The sequence below is a fragment of the Phyllobates terribilis genome, unplaced genomic scaffold, assembly GCF_046119375.1.
Source record: "Phyllobates terribilis strain yellow unplaced genomic scaffold, ASM4611937v1 Scaffold_2__4_contigs__length_985480577, whole genome shotgun sequence".
Lineage (NCBI taxonomy): Eukaryota > Metazoa > Chordata > Amphibia > Anura > Dendrobatidae > Phyllobates > Phyllobates terribilis.
Window position 1 is genome coordinate 858,648,408 of NW_027362762.1, and position 6,000 is coordinate 858,654,407.

Genomic DNA, 6,000 nt, shown 5'->3' on the forward strand with positions numbered 1-6,000 from the left:
CATACTCTATTTGGCTCTGCAGCTCTCATGAGACCCGTCCCGTCTCCCTCATGCATCTCCCCGTCCAGCTTCCACTTGTTGCAAGGCAATAAGACACACTTTCCAGTCCCTATTTCTGGCCGTAGGTCCCGGACATTGCAGGGATGTCTGCTGAAGACAGTAGCCGACATTCTAATGCTGCCTGAACAGTGCGTACTTCTCGCACCCTCCAGCCCTGTGGCCTTGAATGCTTCTAACACTTTCTTTATCTTGTAATCTAATCTCTCACTCCAAACTCACTGCACTAACCAGGAAGTGCTCCCCTTCTTAACTGACCCAGACCCTTTCCAAGCTGCGGTGGTATAATGCGCCACCTGGGCCGTGGGGTACTCGGTGGCGGGCGGGTCGGTGCAGGGGATGTCACAGTGGCAGTGACCTGGTCTATGACCCAGGGCGGTCAATAAAGGGGAATAACGTAAGAGGGGAAATGACGCCACCTGTGGTATGCGGCTATATGGAGCCGCCGCTGCGGAGCAGGTCCTCTGGAGCTGTTGGTAATGCAGCAGAGTTGGTTCAGCTCTCCACAGGCAGAGCTTAGCTCCAGGGCGGTCCTGTGATGGAAAATGATGAGGTAGCTCTTGTTGTGCAGTATAGTGCATGGCTGGTGATGGCGCAGCAATAATTCACAGAGACAGTGGGGTGCAGACTTCAAGGTTTACTCACGATTATCACGTTGCTCCTGGTTACAACGGCCAAATTATCACCACCCGCGGCGTTCTGCGTTCACCGAGACAGGGGTTCAGCAATCCCTCAGGTAATTCAAGAGCACTTAATGGGACCCCGTTCTCTGTGCCTTCCTCGGTCGTCTTCCCGCCCTGGCTCTCACCCTCCTGCCCTGCGCCTTGCAACCAGTGTCCCAAGCCGGTAACCTCAGATCTTGGCGGGCAACCTGGAGTTCCCTGGATCCTGTGCGGCTACCTTTTTGGCGATTAATTGCGGCTGTGGGCAACTACACCCTGAAAATGTAGAAGCCTCCAGTTTCTAGCTGAATATTGTAATTCTCACTAGTTAGAGGCCAGTCCCCTTTGCGGCCTGATCCCTCCACGTCCTGGTAGATTCGGGCGTATGGGTGGCCTCCAGCACATCCTGTACCCCTAATATCCCCTCTTTCTTTCTGGAGCCTTCCTCTCTGCTCCTCTCCTCTCTTCAGTCTGACCTCCTTGGCATCTCTCACTCAGGCCTGCTCCTCCCGAGCAGGGCTCCTGCTCCTTTCACTGTCCTCCTCTGACTGAACACTGTCTTTCAAGATGGTTCACTCTTTTATACTGCTCCTGAAGTGCTCCCCTATTGCTCTTCCTCCACCCACACCCACTAAATTGTTCCGCTCTCACTCCCTTAGGAGCAATCTCGCCCTGCCCTCTGAAGTGGAGTGTAATGGATGCAAGTGTGTGGATCCCGGGCAGTACTCCATCCTTACCTGAGAGTGAGATACCACACCTCTGGGTGAGATGCAGTACCTCTGTGGCGACTGAACCCTCAGGAGCGCCACATACCCCCCTGGTAAAACACAGCACTTCAGCGGGCTGGAACAAAGTAAAAACCAAAGTATTTTAAATACATGCAAATTTTTAGAATGCATTCACATAGAAGAATTTCACACAACTTTTTCTTCCCTTTATGGGAGACAGGTTTTCTTAAACGTTACAGGTTTCTTTATCAGCTTACAAGGCATTATAAAACTTTCTTCCAGTAAAATTCTCTTCACCTTAATCAAACATTTTTCATATAAAACATTTTCAATAACTACAGTGAAACCTATAGCCGGGTGTCCATTTCACTGAACAAGGTGCAATCTGATCAACATGAGGGACCCATCCGAAAACCCTCAACGTAGGCCCTGGGCGTGGCTGCAGGGCATAAGTGATCCAGCTGTTGGACCACGTCTTCGGCCACGCCAAACGGGTTTTTGTTCAGTGGTCTTTGTATATAAAACCAATAAGAAGCACCTTAAGAAGTGCTAATTATGAACAGTTTAAAAGTTTTTGGCTGCTCACAGTCCTCAGCCTGTCAGTTCTGGTACCCTTACCGGGTAACTAAGCAATACACACAAAACTTTTTTAAACTTGCAGCATCCCTGCTTTACCCTCCTGGGTAACTATGTACAGTACAGTTGCCACTTGAATCTCTCAATAGTGGTGCTCCCTCCTGGGAGACACCTGTCCACTATAGGCTGGCCCAGCCGGGTCGCCCGCTCTAGATGGCAGGGGTGCGTTCTCCTCTTCCTCCATTCTGCACACATTCAGGGCGTACCACCCATGTTCTCCATGGTGACGGGTGTAGATTCACTCGCCCCCTGAGCCGTGGGGCACTCGGATCCGGGCAATAGGCAAACGGTGGGAGTAGTAGTGGCAACCCGGTTCCGTGGCTCAGGGTGGTCAGACCAGTGGCAGCCTTTTAGATGTTTCAGATAATGTCCGACTACGCCACCCGTGGATTGCGGTTATTAGGAACCGCCGCTGCAGGGCGGACCGCTGGGGCCGATGATGTATGCAGCTGGGATGGTGTGACTCCCCACGGGAAGAGTGCGGCCCCAGGGCAGTGTAGTGGATAGTGGGAGTGATGGTGGTGAGAGTCCCTGTACCGTTAGTGCTGGAGGAGCGAAAGAGCACACAGACAACGTACTGCAGTCCAATGTCTTTTACTCACAGTTCAGGTGCTCCGGGTCACTTCTGCGCAAGCAGTGACCACCCAAGCCGTGCAGTGTCCACCAGGTGAGGGGCTCGGTCAACCCCCAGGCAGTTCAGGAGCATGGCACAGGACCCCCTTCAATCCTTTCTCTGGCCTGCCTCACCAGTGACCCACTTTTGTCCAGCTGCCGCGGACTTGTGCGGGTAAACGTGGGCCCTGTTCTCTGCTGTCCTATATGGTGCCTTTCTAGCAGGTTTGATGAGGTGCTGCACCAATAAATGGTCACAGCCTCCGGTCTTTGATCCTCCACCAACTTGGGATCCGGTACCCTTAATCTGCCTGATCCTGCACCCTGGATTCTCGTGGGTTCTTAGGGTCCCTTCCACCTTCTTGTTCCTGAGCCCTTCTGTTTCTCTGTCTCTTCTTCTCCTTTTCTGTTCTGTCTTCTCCTCCTTCCCTTGGCCTCTTCTCCAGGCCCACTTCTCCTTCTCCTCTCAGGCTCCGGCCTTTTCTCTAGGCCTGCCTCTGAGCAGAGCTCCTACAGAGCCTCTGCTCCCTGTCTTCTTCTCTCTCTGCACAGACTGAACTTCTCCCTCAGCTAAGATGGTGCCCACCTTTTATACCTCCCTCTGACCATGAGCCCAGGTGACCAGCAACCAATGGGCTCCTTCCTACGCTCAGGAACCAACCTCTATCTGCCCCTACAGCACTGGGTGTTCCACCCCCCTCCCCACTCCAGTCAGGGACATAGTCGGTCGTGCCTGCACTTCTGTCTAGTGGGAGCACCGTTGAGCTGTCCCTCGGAAATGGGGTGTGTGTGCTGTATGCAGCTAACTGAGCCCTGGTCCATACTCCATCCTTACCCGGGAGTGGAATACCACACCTCTGGCAGAGGTGCAATACCCCTGTAGCGGCCGAACCCTCGGGGCGCTACATAGATGACCCTGTCTCCAGGGTACTTAGCTGCAGTCGGAGCAGAAGCTGCTTGTGGACAGCCAGGGTCAGCGACACCAGAAATCAGGGGCATGTCCTCCGCGCTCGCCTTCTGTACATCAAGTGCATACCACCCCCTCTCTCCTGAGTATTGTGGTAACCAAGCCGCTCCTGGGATGTATGGCATAGACAGTGGCAATATGAGGGCTGCGGCAGCACACGCTGTTGGAGCTTCTCCTAAGGTGGGCATCTTTCTTCCCCCCTAGTTCACCCTTGCCGGGGTAAGACTCACCACTCCAGATGCTTATGTCGTCGCTACTTGCACAGCCGGTCACCGAGACTGCTCTGCTGATCACTGTACAGCCGCACTCTTGCTGCACAGCTTCTCACACTTGTATTGTATTCACAGAGTTGCAGCAGCTGGGTGGATGGGATCACACAGCCCTCTGCAGGGGGAGGCAACAATCTCCCCCTCAGTCTGATGCAAAGGGGAAGGCTGGCACCTTTCAGCCTGAGTGACAGACAACTCTGGTACGGTCTATGCAAGTGGGAGGGGCCTATTTTGGCACAGTTTCTGAGGCTCTGCCCACGATGGGACACCCCACATATCATTAACTTCTCATGTGCTACAGTAATGGCTGCAGTTTATACAGTTATACACAGTCTTTGTGGCACACAGGACCCATTTATACCGGGCTTCGAATTCTGTTCGTGACGCCAAATATGACGTGCCCCTTGGGTCATGGGGTACTCGGTGCCGGGCCGGTCGGTGCAAGGGACGTCACAGTGGTAGAGACCCGGTCCGTGACCCAGGGCGGTAAATAAAGGGGAATAACGTAAAAGGGGAATGAAGTTTTTAAAGATAATGTTCGTGACGCCACCTGTGGTATGCGGCTATATGGAGCCGCCGCTGCGGTGCAGATCCTCTGGAGCTGTTGGTAATGCAGCAGAGTTGGTTCAGCTCTCCACAGGTAGAGCTTAGCTCCAGGGCGGTGCTGTGATGGAAAAAGATGAGGTAGCTGTTGTTGTGCAGTGTAGTGCAGGGCTGGTGATGGCGCAGTAATAATTCACAGAGACAGTGGGGTGCAGTCTTCAAGGTTTACTCACGATTATCACGTTGCTCCTGGTTACAATGGCCAAATTATCACCACCCGCGGCGTTCTGCGTTCACCGAGACAGGGGGTTCAGCAATCCCTCAGGTAATTCAAGAGCACTTAAGAGCACCGTTGTGTGAGCCTTCCTCGGTCGTCTTCCCACGCTGGCTCTCACACTCCAGCCCTGCGCCTCGCAACCAGTGTCCCAAGCCGGTAACCTCAGATCTTGGCGGGCAACCTTGAGTTCCCTGGATCCTGTGCGGCTACCTTTTTGGCGATTAATTGCGGCTGTGGGCAACTACACCCGAAAATGTAGAAGCCTCCGGTTTCTAGCTGAATATTGTAATTCCGACTAGTTAGGGGCCGGTCCACTTTGCGGCCTGATCCCTCCATGTCCTGGTAGATTCGGGCGTACGGGTGGCCTCCAGCACTTCCCGTACCCCTAGGATCCCCTCTTTCTTTCTGGAGCCTTCCTCTCTTCAGTCTGACCTCCTGGGCCTCTCTCACTCAGGCCCGTTCCTCCCGAGCAGAGCTTCTGCTCTTTTCACTGTCCTCCTCTTACTGAACACTGTCTTTCAAGATGGTTCCCTCTTTTATACAACTCCTGAAGTGCTCCTCTGTTGCTCTTCCTCCACCCACACCCACTACATGGTTCCGTCCTCCAGCTAGGGCCCAGGGACTGTGCTCTCCCTTAGGAGCAATCTCGCCCTGCCATCTGAAGTGGAGTGTAATGGATGCAAGTGTGTGGGTCCCGGGCAGTACTCCATCCTTACCTGAGAGTGAGATACCACACCTCTGGGTGAGATGCACTACCTCTGTGGCGACTGAACTCTCAGGGACGCCACACAGGTCCCAAACATTAAACTGTATCATAACCTGTCTGTCCCAGCAGTCTGTTGCTGGGGAAACTTCCCCTTTGACCTACTTAACTTCAGCCACTATCCCTACACACGATACATGAATAACATTATACATTAATTATAATACATTACATTAACTGCATCACTTAGTGCTTATAGAATTCTATGCAGATTCTCATATTACATTACTCATACAATACAATAAAACCATGTCATAACACATATTCAAATACAGTTCTTACAGACGTTGTCTTTAATGGGAGAGGCGTATGACAGCTTCTGTCACACCCTTACACACGCGCTGCCATCTTGTAACCATAACTTCTGGCTGACCGGAAGTCAGAGGTAACAGTCACAAGCTCTCAATGTAAGTCTATGAAGACCCCGTTCTGCCCTCTTTCTGGCTCTCATAGACTTACCTTTAGTTGTGAGTTCCAGATTGGCCA